The sequence below is a fragment of the Rhinolophus sinicus genome, chromosome 1 (genome assembly GCF_057876585.1).
Source record: "Rhinolophus sinicus isolate RSI-liver-muscle chromosome 1, RSI-T2T, whole genome shotgun sequence".
Lineage (NCBI taxonomy): Eukaryota > Metazoa > Chordata > Mammalia > Chiroptera > Rhinolophidae > Rhinolophus > Rhinolophus sinicus.
In genome coordinates this window covers 83,266,808-83,291,287 of record NC_142501.1, presented here as the reverse complement: position 1 = coordinate 83,291,287, position 24,480 = coordinate 83,266,808, and the positions used below count along the sequence as shown (strand labels likewise).

General features: G+C 37.1%; 1 long non-coding RNA gene across 3 annotated transcripts in view; it reads left to right on the top strand.

Moving 5' to 3' along the window:
* Positions 1 to 925: 925 nt before the first annotated feature.
* Positions 926 to 24,480, top strand: part of LOC109452869 (uncharacterized) — a 114,021-nt gene continuing 90,466 nt past the window's right edge. For 2 of the 3 annotated variants that reach the window (XR_016022439.1, XR_012493903.2), the window contains exons 1-3: positions 926 to 996; positions 10,824 to 10,954; positions 16,686 to 16,757. This is a non-coding gene — a long non-coding RNA (uncharacterized LOC109452869). The remainder of the gene's footprint in view (positions 997 to 10,823; positions 10,955 to 16,685; positions 16,758 to 24,480) is intronic. The other variant, XR_016022445.1, reaches the window with a different exon arrangement.

Below are 24,480 nucleotides of genomic sequence, written 5' to 3'. Positions count from 1 at the left end.
GTTGGTACGAACAGGATAGATTCTCTGAAAATAGGTTGTGGGCAGCAGGCAGTGACTGGTATCTCAAGTCCAGCATTCTCTCAGAGCATCCTGGTCAGTGTTCTCGATTGTTTCAAAAGGGCTACGTGACAGATTGCGACAAACATTAGTGCTCAGCACTTCTGGGCTTCAGTGGTCTTCACTGTTTTGTGCCCGTGCTTAACTATTCATGCTGTTTCTTTTTTTCGAAATGCCTTATTTTTTCAATCTGCTTTGATACTAAGGTGAGAACCAAGTGCTATGAACTGAATGATTGTTCCGCCCAAATTTATGTATTAAAGCCCTAAACTCTAAAGGAATGGTATTAGGATGGGGGGATGTCTTTGGAAAGAAGTTAGGTTTACATGAGATCATGAGGGTGGATTCCCTATGATAAGATCAGTGCCTTTAAGAAGGCACACCAGAGAGTTTGCTTCCTTTCTGTCTCTGTGCACGCGCGTGCACACACACACACACACACACACTCACACACGGGGAAATGCCACGTGAGCACACAGCAGGAAGGTGACCATCTACAAGCCAGGAAGAGAGTCCTTATCAGGAAGCAGCCCTGCTGGCACCTTGATCTTAGATTTCCCAGCCCCCAGAACCGTGAGAAAATACATGTGTGTTGCTTAGGCCATCCAGTTTGTGGTATTTTGTCATAGCACAGTCCACACTGACTAAGCCACCAAGCAATGATAGTTCACTTCCATTTTATAGATAAAGCCCTCAGTAGTTAAACAGACTCCTCAGGTCACTGAAGTGGAGCCAGGATTCAAAGCCCAGCCTCTCTGGCCACCAAACCATTGCACTTTCACCATAGTTCTCTGCTTTATGTTGTCTCACACTTAATGGAGAAGGAGAAGGAGGAGGAGGAGGAGGAGGAGGAGGAGGAGGAGGAGGAGGAGGAGGAGGAGGAGGAAGAAGAAGAGGAAGAGGAAGAGGAAGAAGAAAACCCAACTTCAAGTACTAAAAGTAAGTTTCAAGTATTTTCAACGTGTCAAATCATAGTATTTAATTCAGTTTAGAGACAACATTAGAAAACATATTTCAAGTTTATAAATAAGGGATCTTTTGTTTTCTTTCTGTTTTTTCCTTTGGCAGAGCTTCTAATATATATAATTGTTATATCCTTTGATATTACTATTACTAAACTCAAAAATAAAGTTCATTTTAATTTTATTTGTCCTCAGAATGTACCTTGGATTTTTGCCATTGTCACAGGGAACATATATAAACAGCTTGAAAGTCTGCTTTCTTCCAAGTCTGGCCTATCTTTTTAAAAACTCTTGTGCCTCTTAGAATTTCCTCAATTAACACATAACTAGTTATGATAATCTGGAATTACTAACTTTAGAGATGCAACAGAGTAAAGGGCTCCTAAGTGGGAGTCTGAAGACCAAAATTTCATTTTGGGCTGTGCTTCTTAATAACTATGTGACTTTGAGGAAATCCTGTCTGCTCACCAAGCCTCGATTTCCTAACCCAGGAGAGGGAATAACCATGCCTCGATACCTCAGAAGAATGTTGTGAAGATAAAATGAAATAATGTATGGAGTGCTTTGTAAACTGAAAGGTAATATAGATCTGTAAGTGGATATTATTATTTATGTTATGAGCCAGTAGAAATCAAAGCCCTGGTTTCATAGCCAGGAGGATTTTCCTCACAGATCTAATTCTTAAAGCTTGGCTTTGCTGAGTTAATGAGTACTTTCCAAATAAAGATCCCTTTTACTGCTTTGATTTTTGTGAACTTCCCTTTACTCTGATTCAAAGTCACATGGGAAGGTGCTGTTGCAAAGCCATTGTTTAATTTAGACTTTTCATACTGTGTGTATGTCCGGCTATTCTCTGGTTTCAGTCTCCAAGGAGCCTTTGAGGGCAGACTGTGCTTCTTTTCCTTACATATAGTTTGGCAGCAAATGAGATGTTTTCAATAGGGATGAAAAAAACTTGCAATATGTAACCTGTCACCTCAAGGAAGAAGCACATCCTGTTCTAAAGGATTTGCCTCAGAGCCGGCCTGAGGACCTTACCTGGTGTTTTCACTTATGACTCAGGCAGTAAGAGGCCCAGGATGAGGTTGTATGGAGAGAGTTGTTACCTGCCAAACATTGTTGTAATAACAATGAGAGAAGCCCATTCAAAGGTCTTCATTTTAATAAATTAAACTTCTTGTCAGCACCCTCAATTCTGCTTAGTATGCCTAAAACTTTTTATGCTAATATGCAGGAAAAGTGCAAAAATGATTTTAAAAAATTTATTGCATGTTAGCAGATATGCTTTTAATTTCAATCTTAACATGTAAAGGGATTAGGGCAATGGATAGTTGACTGGCTTTTCCTAATGTCACTTTGTGTGGCTTAGATGGAGACAATGTTCCCAGTTTTTCCTTTAAACTTCACCTGTTAATTATGCTCTAATACTGTTCTTTCTAAGCTTTTAGGATCCAGGCATTGGACCCAGGGAATAAAGCAAGATAGAACTTTAAAAAAATGAGGTGGCTTTTCTAACCATAATTCCATTGTCACTGACTGAAGCACTATAAAAGGCCTGAGAGCTGAAAACCATCTCCTGTCTCTTGCCCTTTGTGTTCTATATTTATCAAACTCTGGGATAATAGTTTTGATAGCTGAGGGTTGGTTTACCCCTGTCCAGGGATCCCAGCAGAGTCTGACAGCGCAGAGCTTCCAAAGTGCCGCATCTATTGTGATTTCCTCCCCTCCTCTCTGTTCTAGCCCATTGCCTGGGGTTGAATTTAGGGTTAGGCCATAGAATAGACAAATGGCCCACAGTGGTGACATGATCTGGTTGTCAGCCACTTCCTGAAACCCACATCTGGGTGGTAGTAAATGCAGGACTGAGGTTCTAATATAACTTGTGGTTCTATTTTCTGTCCCTCAAACAGTGACTTCCTTTGTGAGGTATAGATGAAAGTGAAAATTAACTGCAATTTAAAAAATATCAAATTTGGAAGCTCAAACCAAGAAATCTTAACATTCTAATATCAACAGAAGCAGGATTTTGTTTTTTTTTTTACTCTACGTCCCAGTTTTCATGAGCACCGCATTTCTTTATAATAAGAGGCCTGGCCAGTGGGAAATGTTCAATAATGTGCATGCTATTGCCCTCTAGCCTAACTTTGAATGGGGCCAGCTCTTTGCAAGATCTATTGCAAGGATCTCTGGGATTCTCCAGATGACCTTTCACGCGAGCGCATGAACAGGTACCATCAGCAGCCTTGTCTGTCGCTTGGAAATATTCAGAGACCAAATGACCTAATATATCAGGCCTCCTGTTTTCAATATCAGGTTGGCTAAGTTTTCTTGAAATTCTAAGACTGTAAGATTATTGGGAAAACTCAGGACATGTTGAGGAAGTAGCAAATCGGTTATTTTGGCCAGAGTAGAGGGTTCACAGCAGGTAGAAGTTGAGGGCAGAGCTGGGAAGATGGGTTGGTTTCTCTTAATGCTACATCACCCCTAAAGTGGGTACTATTCTAATCTCTTGATATACTGATGCTAATTGTTTGAAAAATGCATGAAAATTTAGGATGGCAGAGCAGTGAGGAAATTAACAGGCAGATTTATGGGTGAATCCTACATCTGCCGCCTGCTAGCGAGTGACTCTGGGTAAGCTAAATATTGTGAGGCTCGATTTGCTGATCCAGAAAGTGGCAATATCATATTTATGTCAGTTTGTAGGCGCTAGGTAATAGAACAGGTAAGTATTAAATATACAAAGCAGTTCTCACACAGCCTGGCCCATGATGAACCATAAACGTAACCATCATCATCTCTTGCTGAGATGGGTGAAATAGCCTCCTTCCTGGTCTCCTTGCTTTGGCTCCAGCTCTGCCTCACTCTGTTCTCAACACAGCAGCTAGAATGATCCTGTTGTGATGTAAATTGGATGGGGTCACATCTCTGCTCCAAACCCTTCAGTGGCTCATTTCACTCAGAGTAAAAGCCTCCTAAAGGTCCAGTCGGCATGTTTTCATTCTCACCTCCTTTTCTCCTTTTGACGCTGTTTGACACCGACCGACCTCCTCTTGCTGTGCCTTGAACATTCCAGAGAGTTCTCCCCACCCCCTGACACCCTTTATCTGCCTTCCCTGTTTCGTTCTTCACTAAATACTTATCACCAACTAACCCTTGATGTTTTTTACTTGCTTATAGCATTGATTGGTTGTCTCCCCCTGCTAGAAGGTGAGTTCCAATGGGGCAAGGATGTTGATTTTTTTTTCTTCTGGTCTGGTTTGTTCATAGCTGTATCCCTAGTGCCTAGAACAGGGCCTGGCACATAGAAATCATCAACAAATATTTATTCAGTGAGTTCTGAATAACTGAACAAATGGGAGCCATTATTAATGAATTAATGGGATCTGTTAGTATAAGTACATGTACATAATGATTCATCTACCCAACAAATATTGGTTAAGCACATTGTACTATCTAGCATTACACTAGTTGTTGGGGAGAGAGCCCTCTTGGAGCTTGTGGTCTTAGGGCTACAAGAATTGCACTGAGTAGATATTCCAAATTGTGAAAAGGTGAAAGAATATTCTTCCCTCATAATACTTAAATATGAACTTTATTTGAAGTTTTCAGAATCTCTAAACATTATATTCTAAAACTTTAAGAAACAATTTATTTATTGACCATTGTTATTTTCAAAAATTATTTAAGGTAGAATTAGAAAATTATATTCTGACTTTTTTTTTATACCTGTGAAAGGAAAGAGATATAAACATCTCCCTGGTGATAGGACTTCATACCTCAAACATTTTTCTTACCCTAATGATCAAATCAACATCACATTTAAAATCACATATAATAACTTTTAGCTGTATTACAATGCATAATGACTTAATCAAAATGTTACTCAAGCCTCTACCTAATTTTAATTTCATGATAATTAGATGAAGCTCTCTTCACAAAGCAACATTATCTTAGAGTTTGCAATTTTGTTAACCTTTTGTGATTGGAAAATATATTTTAAACTTCCCATTTCATAACTCTGAGCTTAGCTCAGATTTTAAAACTTATTACCAGATTTAATTTTAATAATTTTTATTATCTGATTATAAGAGAGTAAGCTGTTAAGATGCATTCAATCAGGTCTGTTGTTATCATGTAGGTTTTTCAATGATTCTTAGTTCATCTTTTGGTTTGAATTTGTTCAAAATAGTCTCTCAGTTTTTTTTAGCAGTTTTGATTTGAAAAACCACCATTCTTCCAGTCTACTGCAGAGTGTGATTTCAATGAGGTTCCTTCATGGCATTTTCTTCTGTGAAGACACTGCATCGACTCGCACTGATCACACTGAATTTCCATGTTTATTGCAAGTAAGACAAGCTTAACCACCCGAAAAAAACCATGACAGCTCAGGGTAATCAAGTGGGAGGTTTGAAATACTTCCTTTTCTCCTCATAAGGGGTTAACGAAATTGTAAACTCTAAAATAATGTTACTTTGTGAGAGAGCAGAGTCAAATGTTCATGGGTAATGCTCAACTGGAATTTAAATTAGGTAGAGGAAGTTATCAATACAATTGATGTGATCTGGCCAATCTCAAAGCTATCGTGATCAAATGTTTCACATTTCTAGGGTTAAATTTTGTCCCTGCCCGTATAATGGAAATGAAGGCCTACGTTTGAGAAACCTATAATAGCATCAATAGTATCTTCTGCCCATTTTCTTAACAAGTGGGAAGCCACATGCACTAAAGAGCAGTGAATGGGAAAAGAATGAAAGGTTTAATTTGTTAAAAACAAATAATGATGAAAATCGATAACACAATTTTGAGTGATTGAGTAAGAAATAAAATTTCCTATAAATAAGTTGGGAAGATAAAAGACTGAATCAGGAAAAAATTTATTTACTTCCAAGATCTACTCTGTGTTTAAATTTGATTTTATTCTATTCCTGTAGAAATATAAAACATAATTCTTTCTCAAGGGATATTATGGAATTGCCATTCCAAAATAGAACTGCCACAAAAAGCAATAACTTTTACTTAGAGGATTATTAGGTAGAAAATGAATTTGAAAAGCATAAGAAAAGGAAACTTTTTTCTCTGTGATATCTTCTGGAAAAGATTCCAGACAGCCTTAAAATAAGGTTTCTACACGGACTTTAGACATAATGAGGAGGAAGTCAGAAAACTCTTCACAACCTTTTAGTAACTTGTGCTTTAGTTTTCAGTAGCCCTCATCATAATTCCATCGCATTCAACAAACATTTGCTGACTGCTTTGTACGTGGTATGTGCTGCAAACACAAGGATGAGTTGCCCTGAGCTGAAATTCAAGTTCAGTGAGAGTATTAAGAATATACCATGAGGAAGCTAAAATTAATTGACCACCAAACCATCTGCTGCTAGACATCTCCTAGGGCATTTACATACTTTACTACTTTTAATCCTTATGGAAAAGTTACGAGGTAGATATTACATTGATTAGGCATTTTATCACTTAAGAACTTGAGGGTCAGCCAATGAGTAGGCGAGATGGAATTCAGTGCTAAGTCTATTTGCCTCCCAGGTTCTGATTCTTTCCATCCCAGGATGCTGAAAAGAGATGTATATATACACATACACAAATAAATAAATATGTATTTATATATGCATACATAAGTATGTATATATTTATATATGAGTACACACTCATATAAACACAAATATATGTACATTTTTTGGGCACCATATATATATAACTACAAAACTACAAAAGTTACAGCCACAGTGTGTAGATAGAAAAGGCATTAAATTTGTGGGTGAAAACATAAACAGAAAATGTGTTCCGATTGATGGCAACATATTGTGCTAGAAAGCATTGAGCCTGTACGAAGACTTCAGCAAGGGATCCCGTGAAACAAGTGACACCAAGCCATTGACTGCAAGTAAGGGATGATTACAATAAGATATTTTGAGAGAAAGAGAGAACATATTTGCATAACTTTTATTATACTATATTGTTATAATTGTTCTATCTTATTAGTTATTGTGATTAATCTCTTATTGTGCCTAATTTATAAATTAAACTTTATCATAGGGATGCATGAATTCAAGAAAACATAGTATCTATAGGGTTTCGTACTATTCTTGATTTCAGGCATGCACTGGCGGTCTGAAACGTATCCCCTGTGGATAATGAATGACTATTGTAAGTATTAAATACTCCACCAGTTCTATGCACAAAAGATTTAAGAATATAGAGAAATGATCAATTTTGCTTGGATGGGACATAGAAAATAATGTCAGGAGAGGGCTTGGAGGTGGGCTGATGTGCTTGGGAAACCAGATAAAAGTGACTTCACAGAGGGGTTGACATTTGAGTCAGCATGAAAGAGGAAGGAGTAATCTTTGAAGCAACTTGTGATTTCCCACCTAGCCCCAGAGATTACTCACGCTCCTCTGTCCTCTAATAGTCTAACTCCAATTTGCCTTTATTATTGTGCATCATGCTACTCAGTAATTATTACATATTTGCCTTAACCATGATCAGTCTTATTTATCTTTCTCCTATCCTAGAAGAATGCTTGGGACAATATAAAGTCCAATATATTTGTTAAATTACTTATTCAACATTTGTTGAGCACTTACTATATGCAAGGCATTATTCTTGGCATTGAGAAACAGCAGTGAATCAAATCAAAAAGTATCTTTTCTCAAGACACTTACATTTCATTGGATTTGTTTTCATAATAAGATGACTATAACATTAAAAATGTGTGAACTGTAACAAATCAGAATATAAACAAAATATTGGGTAATGGCAAGTATCATGCAGAAAAATTAGTCAGAATAACATGTTAGAAAGGGACTGGGAGTGCTATCTTGGATGGGTTGGTTGGGAAGGTCTCTCTGAGGAGGCAACATTTGAGAAGCGGTATAAATGAAGGGAAAGAATGAGTTATGAGTATGTGACTAGGGAAGAAAGTTCTACGCAAAGAACGTGGTAGATTCAAAGGCTATGAGTTAGGAGCATGCTTGATGAGCTGTAGAACAGAGAGGAAGAACAATGAGTTGGAGAGACAGCCAGGCACAGATCATGTAGAGCTTTGTAACTATGAATGAGTGAAAGAATCAATAAACGAATGATAGAAAATTCAGGTAGCACAAGCAAAGTCACGAAGGCAAGAAAGGTATGATGCTTTCTTGGCCTGGTATGACTATAGAAAAAGTGCATTTTCTTCATGACTCTCCTCAATTTCACCTTAACCAAGTGGGAGGAGATATTTTTAAAAACTGGGTTGAAGCGAAATTGGAGGCACCCATGAAACTTATGCTAAAAATTTAACTCTATTCTTTAGGAACTGGATAATGTTTGAAGATTTTTGAGCTGCATTATCAAATTTGTGTTTAAAATGGATATTATTAAGGGCTTTCATATATTTGGGGAGATTGTTATTATTCAGGGCATCTCATCCATTATTGGTGGAACTGTAAATTGGTACAATAACCATAGAGGGCACATTTTCAATAATCTATCAAAATTTAAAAGGCATATAAAGGCAATGAACTCACCTCTAGAAATTTACCTTTAAAAAAAGCCACACGCGCGCACACACACGTACACACAGAGGGTGCCAAAAAAATGTATACATATTTTAAGAAAGGAAAAAACTGTATTAAAATTATGCTGATGGTAACCACTTTGAGCACCTCTTATAATTGCAGAAGGGTGACTTATATTCATCTTTTGTTATTGGTGTATATTGAGTATTACAATTTTAACACAGTTTTTCTTTTCTTAAAATGTGTATAATTTTTGGCACCCTCTGTGTGTGTGTGTGTGTGTGTGTGTGTGTGTAAAATATATGTATGTAAAAATACATTGACATTTGTACAGCATTTCCATTGCTTTATTTGTAATAGAGAAAATTGGAAATAAATTAAATGTCCATTAATAAGGGACTAGTTAAATAATCATGGCTCTTCAAACAATGGAATATTATGCAGCCATTAAAAGAAGTGAGCCAGCTCCAAGTCTATTGATGTGGAAAGATGACCAGGAAATATTAGTGAGAAAAATATAATTATAAAAGCATATACACAACATGACCCCATACATGTAAGAAAAAAGAATATACACATATGTGTTTGTATTTATATAGATAATACATCTAAGAATAGATAATAGCCTTGGTTACTTTTATTGAGTTGTGTTAAGGCTGCTATGGTTGGAGCCTGGAGTGAAGAATACATTTCACTTTATACTCTATACTTTTTGCCATATTTAAATTTTATATAGTGAGCATTTATTCCTTTTTTAAAAAAAGTAATACATTCTTTTAAAAAAGAATTAAGAAAGATGTTTTTATTTAGAGGACTATTGGTAGCAGTCTATTTGAAATATTAAAGCTTTTTCTGAAAAAGTAACTTTATTAAAAGATAATAAATTAAAAACCAATTTATATAAGGCCATTTGAAATACTTATTTTCAGGGAATTTAGTCTATCTAATTATGTGTTCTTGGTTCTAAAACAATGAAAACATTGGTATAGTAATTTTTCTAAAACTTTACATAACGTGAAATATAATTAAACTAGTTTATTGAATATCACCATTCTCTGTGAACTTTAATACTAATAGCCTACATTATGTAATGGTCAGAATTAATGTGTTCTCTGTTGACTTGACATTGTTTTGTTATCTTAGAGCCATTTTGATGCAAAGGGTGGTAATCATAATAAAAAATGCTTCTGATGGATTTCTTCTCAGCTAACCTAGAAAAGAAAGTGTTATAATATTATCAAATACATATCTTGGAGTTTGTTTTTGCATGACATTGTTCATGACATCATTTAAAAAACAGAATTTTAATAATTAAGGAACAATAAATTCACTCAGATAGTTACTGTCTTTGTCTATATTTTTGTCTAACATTCTGGTATCTACTATCTTGTTGGTCCCTGTTTATGTACCTAACTTTATTTCACCAATGAGATTTGAAGTGCTTGAAGATAAAGAGTGTTCAGTATTCTTTGTCACAGTTACTAGCAGGGGATATACCAGCAAGCAGATGTGGCTCTCACAGAGATTGAAATGGACCTCTCAGAAGTCCATTTGTGTAGTTCACCAGCATGTTAAAATTGTGATATATTTTAAAAGTTTAGTTCTCTCTGTGTTTCTGTGTCTCACAATAAACCTCATACAAATATTTGTTGAATGACCGTAAGCCAGTGCAATGTGCAGACTTTGAGATTTGCCTTATGTTGTGAAGGGAAGACTGATCGGCTTCATTTTTCCCATGTGACTGATGTTTTTGTGAGGCAGTCAACTTCTCCCTGCACCTGATATCCTCCACTCCTCTTCCCGTACTCTCCTCAACCCATGAGTCACTAAGTCCTGTCTTTTGTACTGCTTGAGCATCTCATGGGGTATGGCCCTTCTTACATGATTTCCGCCTTAATTCACTGTGAGGCCCATTGTATAGGGCCCTGGACAAATTGTCCTCTCACTGCCTTGGAAGGATGGAGAGCACCCCTCTCTGCCCACCTCCATGATAGGTCCTCGCCCATTATAGGCATTTAATAAACACCTAAATAATGCTTATGCTTTTATGAAAAGTAAGATGGTGGTCTCAAACCCAATCCACAAATATTTATTGAACATCCACGCTGTGTAGAGCTCTGGACAAGATGCTGTGGAGAGTCTGAGGAAGCCTATGATGTTAGATTCTTAACATCTAAATGGTGAAGCAAGCAACAAAACAATAGTTACCTAATAACCAGGTATGCAAAAATTCAAGCAAATGCCGCAAGCTGGTCTATTGCTAATTCCTAGGTTTGTTCTACAGGACATGAGTGCTAACAGTTCTGAGGAGAAATTGGCCATTGTGACCTTCGGCGATCTACACACAGGAAGAGGGGGTGAGCCTGGCCTCAGAGAGGAAGTCGCCTTGGTGTGAGTGCAGATCATCTGAGGCAGGTGACAAGGAGCTGAGTGGGGAGAAGCGGTCCCATCTCCTAGAGCAGAATTTTCCTGCAGAGTAGTGTTCTTCACTTTTTAAAGGCTATGAGTTCTTTTAAGAATTTGATAAATACTTTGAATTCACCTCCAAAAAAAATGACCATATAAAAATAAATGCAAAATTTTATATACATTTTTAGGGGTTTATGTGTATGTAGCCTACCCAAGGGCACCAGAAGGGGTTCCAACAGGGTTCATCAATCCCTCCATTTGAGAACCGCATTTCAAAAGACATTAATGGGAAGAGAGATGGGAAGTGTGCAGATTTTGAAAAGCTTTAAGACAACAGACCAAATGGAAGTAGGGGGAAAACTGGAAAGCTATTCCATTTTAATTCAGTAATTGCTTTTTCCCCTTTGACTTTTTTATCTATAGAATAAGGACACTGATCATGCTTTGTAGATTGTTGAGATGATTAGTGGTGATAATGATCTAGAAAGTACATTGTACAGCATACATACATTTATTCAATGGGAAAGAAAAAAGCCTGTACATTTTTGATTAATGGATAACATGTTTAAAATGGGATTTTAGAGAGAAACTTGTTGACAGTGTGCGAGATGAAATGAAAGGAAAAGACACTGTAATTGTTCAGTGTGGAAGAGAGGGAAATACACAGAATAAATAACACTCTCTGTTCAAGTAAAGAGGAAGACTTTTTTTATAGGGAAGAAATGTCACACTAGGAAGAATTAGCATTTGGAAAATATTTCTTCCTTTAAGAGGTCACTTTTCCCAGGAACTTATTCCCACTTAGTAGTTTAGAAATGAGTGCTTGCAATCATCATAAATGTTCACTTAAAATATTCAAGAAATAATTGTGGCTGTAGTTGGTAGACTGAATGACAAATCTGTCAAGAAGATGGAAACCTCTTTTGTAGAGTTTCACACTAGATTATATAGAAGGGTGAGTTGGGAGATGTTCCCAAGAGACACCCTACATGCTTTATTCCTGTGTGGGGCAATTGGCTTCTTTCTGCTCCTTTCATTCTTAATCCCTCTCTATAGCTCCTCGGGGAGATTGGTCTCTATTGATTTACACATCCTAAACAACTGATGGGTCTATCTGTTGCCTGTTTCTACTACACTTAATTCAGACATTTTATCTTTCCTACTTGGATATTCCATCAAGCTTCTTAAAGGAACTTTCTGCCTTTAGGCCTGTCTCGATTTAATGTATTTTCTGTGGTACAGACAGAATGCTCTTTATAAAATACGAACACAATCATAACCTTTTCCTGCTTTAAAGTCTTCACTGATCCCTCAAGACCTGCAGGATCAAGTTCAGAGTCTTCTGCATGGCTTATAACCAGCCTCAACCTACTTTCCCAGACTCATCTGCAACCATTCCCATCCACACGCTCACCTCAACATACCTGGCTGTTCCAGAGGTCGCCATTGCTCTTTTTCTTTGCGTATAAGGTTTACACCCATTCTACTTCAGACTTAATTGTAATTTTTAATACATGGACATATATTAACCATGTAAACCATACTAGGAGTCTGTGCCTGCTTTGCCTCTCATGGCAAACTGTGACTGTTTCCAGGTTAACCAGATTCAAAAATTAGTATTTCTGGTGTTTCCTTTCCCTTCCCTTCCTTTCCCTTTTTCCCTCCTTCCCTTTCTCCCTCCCTTCCTTTTTTCTCCCCTCCCTCCCTTCATCCCTTCTTTCCTCCCTCCCTTTCTTCCTTCCCTCCTTTCTTATCTATTTATCTATCTAACATATTTTTTGTTTTACTTATTTAACTTAGCTATCCCTACCATTAGAATGTACACCCCACAAGGACAGGATTTTTAGTCTTTGTGTTCACTGCTCTATCCCAAGAACTCAGAAGAGTTCACAAATATAACAAAGACTTTTACTGATAAATTAAATAGTCAAGAAAATAGGGAGCATACAACTATTGAAAAATAATTGAAGAAAATTTCTTAGAACTTAAGAACTTCAAATAACAAATTGACACCTGGTACTTGTTGATAAATAAAATAAAACCAATACCAAGACACAACACTATGAAATATAAAATGTTAGGGGTTTATGAAAAGATACTGAAACTTCCTGTGAGAAAAATAACTGGTTGTATACAAAAAAACTGGAAATTAGGTTGGTGTTAAACTTCTCAGTAGTAAGGCAGTATGCTAGGAAACTAAAAGTGGGCTGCTTTTAAAATTCTGGTAAAATTTTATTTCCAATCAAAGATTCCATATTCAAATAAATTATTATTTAAATATGAAGGTTAAATATAGACCTTCTCAAAAATCTGTTTGAAAATAAATTAACTCTCCTGTGCCTTTCTCAGGAATCTGCTGGAGGATGTGCCTTACCAACATGAGGTTGTAAACCAGGAAAAAGGAAGACATTGGATCCAGGAAATAGAGGATATAAGAGGAAACACACAAAAAGAATTAAGAAAATAGTGTCAAACATCAGGTCCAAGGCACAACCTTGTGAAACGAAAGAACACAAGGCTGAGATAGGAATCTCAAAGGCAAAAAAAGAACTATTAGATTACCTTCCTAACACTTTTGATTGTATTAAAGGAAGTTTCATGCTTTGGGAAGATTTCTATATTAGCAAAGGAAATTAAGTGAACAACAACCACAAAATCCATGCAGTTTTAAACTCGAGGAAAATCAAACAGCTTTAGGGGAAAACAAGTAAAATCATGCTTGCTGGTTTTACTGGGATATGTAGCATTTATAGAATCATGATCCTTTAAATTCTAATTATTGAATTAAATAAAAATTCTGACACACAAACACACTAGGAAGGAAAGTGCTTTAGCCTTGAATACTCTAGGAAAATAGAGTCTAAGAAAAGGATTTTTTTTTTGCTTTCCTAAGGAAAGAAAGTAAGGCCAGGAAAGGACTTATGAGTGTGTGTGTGTGTGTGTGGTGTGTGTGTGGTCACCTGAAAAGCCTTCACTGAGACAGTAAGACAAGTAAGAGGCTAGTCCAGGTAGATCTTTGGAGGAAAAGCCTCCCAGGTAGAAGAAACACCAGCTTCAGAGTATAGAGGCATTTAAGGAATAGTAAGGAAGCTAGGGTGACTATAGTGAAGGAAGCAAATGAGTGAGTGGGAGGGGATGAGATTAAACGTAATCCGGGCGTAAATTATGTCAAGGCCTTGTGGGTAGAAAGGGGGCCATTGGAGAGTGTTTAGAGAGGAGGAGTAACATGATCTCACGTATGTCTTTAATGGGAGCACTTTGGCTGGTGTGTTGAGATATTCTGAAGCTGGACAAAGGTAGAAGCAAGAGTTCCATTTAGGAGGCTTGCAACAAATCAGGAGAGGAGTAATGGTGGCTTGTACTGGAGTAACGGCAATGAGGGTTGTGAGATGTGTTTGAGTTCGTTATGTGTTTTGAAGGTAGAGCTGTCATGATTTGCTGACAGATGATGTCTGAGGTATAAGATAAAAGGGAAGGAAGGTGACTCAGAGTTTTGGCATGAGCCTAAAAAAAGAAGTTAAGAAGTTACCAGAAACTGAAAAGCGGAAAGGTACAGGAGGAGAAGGTTGTTTTTATCTCCCTTACTTTTTGGGGGAGGGAGGAAAGTATAAGCTAGAAGTTTAGAATTGGGCATTGGAAGTATATGAGAGGCCTGTTTTACCTCCAAACTGAGATGTAAATTGTCAGTTTGACTTTTAGGTCTGCATGTTGAGGTTCGATATGTGGAATGCAAAGACAGATGTGGAAGCCATCAGCATGCAGGTGGTCTGGATGACCATGAGACTGGGCGAGATAGCCTAGGGGTGAGTGTGGATTATAAAGAGATCGATCTAAGGGCTGAGTCCAGAAGCACTGCTCACATTTAGAGATCAAGAAGATGAGTAAGAAACAGCAGAAGACACCGAAAGGAAGTGGCTAGAAAGGTAGGAGGAAAGGAGATGCATGTGGAGTTTCACAAGCCAAGCAAAGAACGTTATCCAGGGAGGGAATGATCTCCTGTTAGGTGCTGCTGACGAGCGAAGTGAGATGAGCACTCAGAAAATGATCTACTTTTGGTGGTTTTCATTAGAACAGTTTTAGGGGAGTAGAAGGAGTGCAAATCAGATTGGAGTGGGTTAAGAGGGAAGGGATGGAAGGAATTGAAAATAGTAGGTGTAGATGACTTTCTTAAAGAGCCTGGCTGAAAAAGGGAAGAAGAAAAATAAGATGATAGCTAGAGCTCTGTTCTGTATTTTGGGGACTCACATTATTCAGATGTTAAATATTCTGGATTGATTCTTCGATTTTCTCGCTTTTCTTTTTCTACTTCCTCATTTTGCTGGGAGAGTCTTTGATTTTTCTTAAAATCCTTCTGTTGATTTTTTTTCCCTGCAATCATTTTAATTTCAAGAGCTCTTTTTATTTTCTATTTGTTCATTTTTCATATAGATTGTGAGCACTGTTTGTCCTTGTTCTTCATCTATCGTAAGTTCTGTTGAAGTATATGAAAATTTATATATATATAAATATATATATATATATTATATATATATATATAATATATATATACTATCAATAAAGCTTCTCAATTTTGGACTAGTTTTTCTCTCTCTTTTTCCAAAAATATTAAAGGATTAAATATTAAAATATTTAAGACATAAATATTATGTCTTAAAGGATATTTAAGACATATTAAATGGTATAAAGGATAATACAACAAAATACTTGTGCTTAAAATGTAACATTTTTTTCAGTTTCCCAGTTTTGTAAATATAGTCTAGACCCATCTTCCTAAAATTATTTATTAAAGTTTTTTTCCCCTAAAGTTTTCTCCTGCTCATTGCATTGAACTCTAAATCTTTTAAGGCTAGTCTATTCTGCTGCTTTTTTGTTTGCTTTAGTCTGTCTTTCATGTTAGAGGGCTTCCTCAAATATTTGGAAAACCTTGCCTGTCCATGCGTACTTAAGAATGGGGCTCTAGAAAGCTCATTAGAAGCTTTGTGTGCCTGGGTAGCCCTGGCTGGCTGCCAGCCTTCAATAAAGCTGGAACCCACCCCTTTCCTTGTAGGATTCCAAATGTCAATATCTTGAGGTCTCTCCCCTTGGACCATTCTGTTTTCCCAGAGAAGAATCTTTCAATTATCTGCCTAGATGGGATAACTCCAGACTTGGAAAGGGACTCAAGGAGCTTATTGTCCACTACATAGATTTTCACTTCACCTCCCATTTTTCCTTTATGGCACCTTGCCCCTAACCTTAGCTGTGCTTGGGCTTTGAGTCAAGAATCTCAGGTTCAGCTTTTTCTGGGAGGAAACCTCTTGTCTTCTGCCCAAAGTTGAGAAGAGATAGTTCCCTAGCTGTACAGACTGCTAGAAGGAATGGAAGTCACCTAAAAGCCCCGTATTGTTTCTAACCTGTCCTGTTCTTGGCTCCAGTCTGTATATTGGTTGGTAGAGGTGCCAGTGGTTCCTGTGTCAGCCTTTTGAGTGATGTATGGAGCAAAGCCACTGAACTCACACTGGTATGCTCCCACTGTAAGCAACAGATTTCAGCCTTCTTCCCTCTACTCAACCACTGCAGCTTCTTTCCTTCTCTCGCTTCCTCACCAGTTCTCTTTGTTCTGTTGGTTTTAAATTCGGAGGATATGTATTTACTTTATTTAGTTCTAAAGGGGCTACTCAGAGGTAAGTATGTACATTCAGTGTTCCATATTTACCTGTGGTGTCACTTACTAATCATTACATCCCTCGTCGTTCAGGTGTGATTCTCCCCGAGAAGACATCCTGAGACTGACAGCCCATCATTTCTTGGAACTCTGACACCACTCAGGGTAAGTCCCCTATGTTATCCATTACTTTTTCTTTTTATTGGACTATAAGCTCTAGGAGGGCCAGGACAACGACTTATTCATCCTTGAATCTCCAAAGCTCAACACAGTGTTCAATGAATGGTTATCTGCAGAATTTACCCAATTACTCTTCCTGCAAATAATCTGGTGTGAGTTATAAGGGCAACATGTACAAGGGTACAAGAGTGAGTAAGTAAAACTTTATCACAGAAAGATGGCTTTACTGTTTAATAGCTCTGTGAGGCTAAGCAAATTATTTACCCTCCTTGGGTCTCATTTCCTCAGAATCTTGATAGTAATAATGCCTACTACATAGGGTGTATGGGGGAGAATTGAGGCTTTAATTAATTAAGTGCTTTTAGTAAGCACATAGCAAAGTGGCTGGCTCCTTATAAGCTCTCAATTCACTATTATTACTTTAATTAACAAATAATTTGGGGGTACATTTTTAGAGAAACTACAGGTTTTTCTTGCTCCCCCCCCCCCCCCATGGACTTGTTATAAACTATGATGCTTTTCATAAAATAGTAAGACTTAGCCCAGGGGAGGGACGCGCCTATGTATGAAGCCCTAGGAAGAAGAGTCTTGCTCAGGGATGGGTCCGGCCTCCAGGGTGAGCTGTTCTTGCTCCATTCTCCCCAGATTACAGAGATGAGTTCTCCTTTCTCTCTCTTCCCGTCAGAGGCTGGGAGGTTTCACTTTTCTTTCTCCTGGAGATCAGTCTTAAAAGGTCAGCTATTTCCTGGTTTGTTATTCAGCTCTGCTTATTTGAAAAAAAAAAAAAAAAAGAAAAGTAAAACCAAAATAATAAATTTTTATAAAGACATTGAGTCAATTAAGGTGTGGAATAAAGAGCATTTCAAGCTAGGTGCATGGGATTCTTATTTTTATTTTTTTAACTCCTCACATCTGAGAGAGAAGGAGGGGGCGGAGCTTGTGGCACTGACTAATAAGAAATTATATGTAATTTCCAGATGTTGAAAACTTGTAGAATTTAAGCATGATATTTGCTTTGACACTTACAGTAAACTGTGGAACAGTATTGGTTGGGAAAAGAATGGAAACTAACTTATGTGTTGAAACTAGGTGATTTATTTTTTTCATTTAATTTTTTTGGTCGGGGATTAGAGGCTGGGAATATAGTGGTGAATAAAATACACATGGCTCCTGTCATCATTGAGCCTAGGGACTGATGGGGAACAGTTTTTAAGTAAAACTCTAAATATGCAAGTGTAAAGTATAGGGCATTTGAGAGATATTATCAGAAATTGGGAGAGAGTTGGTAATTTAGATTGAGATATGAGTAGACTTTTGTTATGAAACAATTTTTAAGCTGAGTTATATGGTTGAATAGAAGCCATCCATGTGAGCATTGAAGGGAAGAACGTTCCGAGCACTTTGGGCAGAAAATACTCGGTGAGTTGGGCAGCTTTAAAGTCCTGTTGGGGTGTGTGTTATTATCAGGAGAGAATGGTAGAGTAGGAGACTGTAGAAGCCAGTGAGGACCAGAAGCACAGCCTTGAAAAGCATATTAAGGGCATTCTGTGTTATTCCAAGTGCTATGAGAAGCCATTGGATGACCTTAGCTAAGCAATAATTTTATTTAGGTTTAATAAAAGATGATACTGGCTACTTTTAGGAGGAGTGTTTGGAGACAGGCAAGAATAACCTCTTGAGAACAGGTAGGGGGCTAATGAAGTGGGGTGACACTAGAGTGTTAGTGGTGTGATTGGAGAAAGTTGATTATGCTTGAGATTCATTTGTGAGGGAAAACAACTGGGCTTCTTGACCAATTAGATGTGGGAGGTGAGGGAGAGGGTGTGTGTCACAAATCACTTCTAGATTTCAAGGGGCAACTTAGAGGAAGAAGAGATTGGAGAAAAGTATCTAGAGTCAGGGAAGACACACAGCATAGTATAATTATTAAGAACAGTAAATAAATAATTACTTTTTCCTCTCTGTTAACCAGTCCTTCAAGTTCTAGATCACGTTTTGTCTTCACGAACACTTCTCTGACCACCTGAGGCAAAAATCAGTTGGCTCTGTCCTCTCATCTTCTGTAGAACTTGTTACTCATCAGAAGTTTGCACATGTTGTTCCTTCTGCTTATCTTGATATGTAGATTTTACATATAGATTTTAAACTCAGTGGCAGGGGCTCTTCCCTTATACTCCTTTGAATTCTTGGAATCATTTAATAGAGTTTATATATAATAAGTTCTCATTAAAAAATTTTGACTACGTAATAATTGGAAATATTATTTGGAAGAAAGTTTGAAAAGGACATGTTATTGTTAGTGATTTCTTCTTCCATATTGGAAAAAAAATTCATGGAGAAAAAATTCATGGAGAAAAAATCGATCATGTGTGTAATCTAATTTCCGAAATGTCTTCTTGAGGACAGCCTATAAAGAACTAGAAAATAACTTATCGTGGCTATAATATATTGTATACAGTGTATATAAGTTTCATAGAGATTAAGGGAATTCAATATTTGTTTTTAAGTCTCTGAATTCACTGTTTGTCTCATGAATTAGAGATGCTGGTTGCATTTAGAAGAACATGATGGGGGGATGGGAGGAGGGGGCTAAGAGAAGACTTACTAAAATACATACATAGTATGGTTCTGTATAATATATGAAAAGTGCTGCAACCTCAGAGGCCCAAAAAAACTCTCTAAAATGATGCCCATAGTGGTACAACCCCCACCCACTACTTTTCATGCCACATGGTTGATGGTGAAAGTAGGACAGGGCATGGTGACCCTATGGCTTTTTGGTGGGTTCTTCTGACTGTTTCTGTACCTTGTACTGTTCTGGAAGCAGCCTCTTACAGATTCCTTTGTACACAATGCTTTGGAGACATTTAAGTGAGGATAGAGACAGGAGATCATGGCCCCTTATCTGTCAGCTCCTGCTGCTATTATTCATCCTACTTAGCTCCTTGCTAATACGAACATTGGCATAGAAATAAAAGACATATTTACTGAACCCCTGATGTATGGCAGGATTGGGGCTACGCTACTTTGAAGACATAAATATGAAAACAAACAAACAAACAAAAATCTGTGATCTCAAGGAGCATGCAGTGGAAAAGTCAAGTGTGCACATAGACATACCACTTTTCACTATGAAAATAGAGATTTCTTTTCCTATGGGGTGTTAACTATTGATGTCTAAGTCTTTAGAATAAGGAAGACCTGAATTAACAGCTTGACTTCTCCATGTTGTAGCTATATGATCTTAGGCAACACTTAATTTCTTCAAGCCTTATTTACATCAGTCCTAAAATTAAGATAGTGATACCTTCATTCTAGGGTTGTTGTAAGAATTAAATGAGAATATATTCAAAGCTCCTAGCATATGTATTAGACATGGTGAGTGCTTACTAAATCATATATAATAATATAGTGATGTATATCTATATATGAAGATCCACCCCAAGTGTCTAACAAGTGCTGGCATATTCATTTGTGGCTCCAACGTTTCCTGGCTAAGACACAGTTGATGGTAATGATATATTTCCTGGGGATGAGTCAGACCAGTTGGCCCAAGGACTCACTGTTTCTTCATAGACCATGTAGCACCCTTCATGGTTTAGGTTCCTGCCCTCTCCACCCTTTCCTCTCCCTCCTAATTGTCTCCCACCCACCCTCACAGGACTTTCACTTTCTTCTACTCCAAATGATCATGCAAGGGTCAGGTTGCTCTTGAAAATATACACTTATAAGAGCAAACTGGAGAATAAATACTTGGTGATTTCAAAGCATGAACTGAGACAATTTGTTTCTCACTTCATCCATGAGTCAAGAAATTCATGGGCATAAGTTTCAATATCATATTCTTTACTGATTTGAAATAAATCTGATAAGTCATTCACTGTTTCTTGGCTTCAACTCTTTTGTTTGTAAAACAGAGGATTGTGAAATGAGAAGGTTGGGTTTCCTCTGATGACTCTTGCTGTGTTATGGTGAGTGGCCCTGAAAAGGAGTTTGGTGGAAAGATCATTGGCAGAGCAATCAAGAGATCTGGGCTCTCAACATCTCCCACACAGTGCTTTTAGGTTGGAGATCAGAGTGTGAGAAGAAGAAATAATTGATTTGTCCAAAATGTCCCGACCCCAATCCATCTTATCCTGCCCATGTTTCCTCTCTTCTCATTTGGCCTGAAGATGGGGAGGAATAAAAGAATGACCTGAGAAAGAGACAGGAAGAATGAATATCGGGATATCAATGTGTTCATGATGGGAATGGGGTGATCAGAGCAACTGTCAATTCTACCCAAGGACTTTTCTCATATGTACACGTAGGACATTGCCTTCCTGGTTTGTCTCCAAGAAAGACAATTTTCCAAAGTTAAGGGATCAATGTAGTGTTTAAATATCAGCACTATGTTTAATGATTCACTACCTTGTTCCCCCCAAAATAAGACCTAGCTGGACAATCAACTCTAATGCATCTTTTGGAGCAAAAATTAATATAAGACCTGGTATTATATTATATTATATTATATTATATTATATTATATTATATTATATTATATTATATTATTATTTAGTAAAGTAAGACTGGGTCTTATATTAATTTTTGCTCCAAAAGACGCATTAGAGCTGATTGTCTGACTAGGTCTTATTTTCAGGGAAACACGGTAGCTCTATTGTGCAAGAGTTTATCTAACATCTTCTGGAATGGATTTATGTTTTCAGACAATATCATATTTTGGGGTGATGTTTTTCATAAAGTAGTAATTTTATAATTTTCTGTAAAGAATAGAGAAGAATTATAGTCTCTGAAATGAGGCTAAAATATCACTCCCAAGACTGTTCTTCTCAACCCATCTTTCCCACGTGGATTTAATGTAAATTATTCAATGTAAGTATCTAAGATTTGAAAATATATAATGAAGACTCTTCCTAGTCACTGTCTCCCTGAGATATTATTGCCTTTTTCAGAAGGCAAGAAAGCATATTACCATAATCATGGATTTCCTTAAGCTGGCCCCTTTTTCATAAACAACAAACCACAGCCCTGTAATGCCACTTACACTGTCATTCCACTCATTTAAAAATAAGTACTGACTTTTCATCACTATGACTCTGCCAGGTTTAACCTACTTTTACCCGTGGCAACTACAGAAAGGATTTCTGGCCATTAAAAAAATAAAGCTATCCATTCAAAGTTTAGCTTTTCTATAAACTGCTATTCATTAGGCAATCCTTAATTGCAGGGAGGAGAATGAAAGGGTGATATGATGGAGAGTGACCATTTGGAGAAGGGAGGCAAGAGAAACTCTATCTTCAATGTTCAGAGAGAGCCTGTCTGTGGTGGGGAAGTAATATTTGAGCTATGAATAGAAGAGTAACAATGACAACCCAAATAATAATGATCTATCATTGTTGAGCACTTAATAATATTCTAGTCATTTATACACACTAATTCACTGTGTTCTGGGAGTTATGTTCCCAACTCTCTGCTTTAAGCAGTCTCTGCTCTTGTGGTTAAGTCCTGTGAAGAATTGGGGAAAGCCATTTCAGAAAAAGGAATGGCAGGCAGAAAGTCTCTAAGCATGTACAAGGCCAGGCATGTTGAGAAACGGGAAGAAGTCCAGAGTGGCTTGTGTGGAATGAGCTAGGGAGAAAAGCTTACACACATGGGGAGGTGTGTTGGGCGCCACAGTAGAGTTTTGATTTTATTCTTTAGTCTCCGGACTTCTTATCTCAGTCACTATTATTATATATTCAATATTTAAAGGTAAACTTGCTTCTACTTTGTATGCAATGAACCTGAGCCTACCAGAAGAACAGATGCAGAGTAATTTTATCAAAAATATGCATAGTATATTACTCTCAATATCATGCAGATATTATTGTGTGTGACACAATTTAACTATCAAATATTTCTACTCTTGAAAATATCCAAGTCTACATAATTCACCAGATTGAAGAATATTGTTCACTGCAGTTTGAACCAGGCCTATTGACCACTCCTGCAGATTGTTTCTATTAGGCACATTTTCCTCTTAAGACTCCTGAGGAAGTATAAATATTTAACATCTTTGAGCAATTTGAGCAATCATCATTTGCTCTGATATTAAAAGAGTAATAGAAATGGGGAAAAAGTAAGATCCCGATCTAGAGAAATATAGCTTTCTTGTCTAAAACTGCTTTCTCAGGAAACCATGCCTATCTTCACCAGCATTGTTTCAGTTTAGGTTGTCTATTTAACACATTGAGTCATTGCTTGGTGATTAGAACTGTCTCCTCTAGCATTTCATCTCGCTGCGAAATTGGCTCCTGGGTTTGATCACACTTAACAAGTAATGTTTACCATGTAGGCAAGGACAAATCTCTTTGTTGGTACTGAGGAAATTAAATTCTCAAGCACCACAGTGGGTAGAAACAGCAACGATTTTTCTATTCCTGTGTAGAATGAAAGAGCTGATTTCTCTAAGGATGATGGAGTGGATATTTTAGAAATCTCAAATCTTAAGAGAATGCTCTTTGACAGAAAAATAAAAAAGCAAAAATGAAAAATATGTGAGTAACTTAGTACTTCGGGTACTAAGAACACATGAAAAGAGATTGACCCATGAGGTTGGGGAGGATCGCTTTAGGTGAGTTACTAAGGAAAAGGATAGAAGTGTTTATTTATTTCAGTCCAGAAGTGGATGGGAGTGAGTAAAAGGGGATGTTCCCTTAGTAGGTTGATGTTTTTGGCAACAGTACAACCGATGTTGCAAGAAGGGAAACAGTCTCAAGATGAAAATCTCTTACAGGTTGGCATTTGCCCAAAACTGTAATGTTGACAGGGAAGTGTGGGTACACCCAAAAACATCCTGATTAAATTGCAGGTGTTGTGCAAAACCAAGTGGGAAGAGCAAATATTTTACAACTAGTAAGCAGTTCTGACAGTTGCCTTAAATATGATGTGTATAGTGTGTGATAATATGAAATCTTAGGACACATGGTAATTATTTTATATTTCTGTTGTAAAATAGAGTTTTGCTTAAAGAATCATACATTATTTGATTTGGAAAAGACTTTTCAGATCACCTCTTCTAGTGGATTTTTTTTTTTTTTTTTTAGCAGAAATAACTCCTTTCAAATAAAACTTGAAATAGAACTCAACTGTATAAAAACAGATGATATTTTATTAGTAAAAGTAATTTTATAAGTTAAAACTGAATGTATCTACTCCTTATATAGTGAATAAATTAAACTAATGGAGTTGTTTGATTAGTATGAAAACTTGGAATCAGAGCTACTGTGTTACACTTGTGATCTCATGTAATCCTTAGCATCTCATTTGTTTTAGTATTTTTATGTGTTTGCACACTATCAAAAAATCCTCATTTACACAGAAAACTTGTTGCAAATGGGAGGTTCTTAGTAGATCACCTTGTAATTTCAGGATATGCTTGTAGGACAAGCCTTTATTCTGAGACCCGTTCAAAATGAGTCACACTGGAAACACAAGTTAATAATGCATTGGTGGTTTCCTATGTACTAACTCTGCCATACACATATAATGTGTTTTAAATTTTATGTTATTTCAAATGTTTCCAAAACCCTTAAAATGCAAACTGAGTCCAATATCTGTTTAACGTTTTCCACAAAAACCTAGGGCTCAAAAGAATACTACTAATTAGCGGTGGTGTAATAATTATATCAGGTCTCTCAATTCCCAAAGAGTGTGCAATTCAACAAAA